This window comes from Sinocyclocheilus anshuiensis, unplaced genomic scaffold, assembly GCF_001515605.1.
Source record: "Sinocyclocheilus anshuiensis isolate Anshui unplaced genomic scaffold, SAMN03320099.WGS_v1.1 scaffold2199, whole genome shotgun sequence".
Lineage (NCBI taxonomy): Eukaryota > Metazoa > Chordata > Actinopteri > Cypriniformes > Cyprinidae > Sinocyclocheilus > Sinocyclocheilus anshuiensis.
Genome location: NW_015540980.1, coordinates 79,188 through 79,572, shown reverse-complemented (window position 1 = coordinate 79,572; position 385 = coordinate 79,188).

The window sequence follows — 385 nt, the reverse complement described above, 5'->3', positions numbered from 1 at the left end:
GTGACCCTGTTCCCCTCACACACACACACACACACACACACACACACGACGCGTTACTCTGCGCTGCGCAAAACTCCGCATTTGAACAGTCAATAGCAAATACTTAAACTAATAACAAAACATACGTACAGTAGCTGATTCAGAAGCGCCAGATTGTCATAGCAAAGTCGGAATTTTTTTTTTTTTTTAGAAATAGTCTTTGTGCACAGCCAGCCTTGTGCTCTTGTAGGTTAAAAAAACTGTCGTCCATAAAATGCGTTGCACAAATTCGAACATCTGGGTTGTGCTGTTCTGTTGTAAATAAATCTTAACCAATGATTCCTAATTGCATCTACTTCCGGAAGGCCAAATAAAGTGCTTTTGCTTTCGCCTAGAAACACACAGC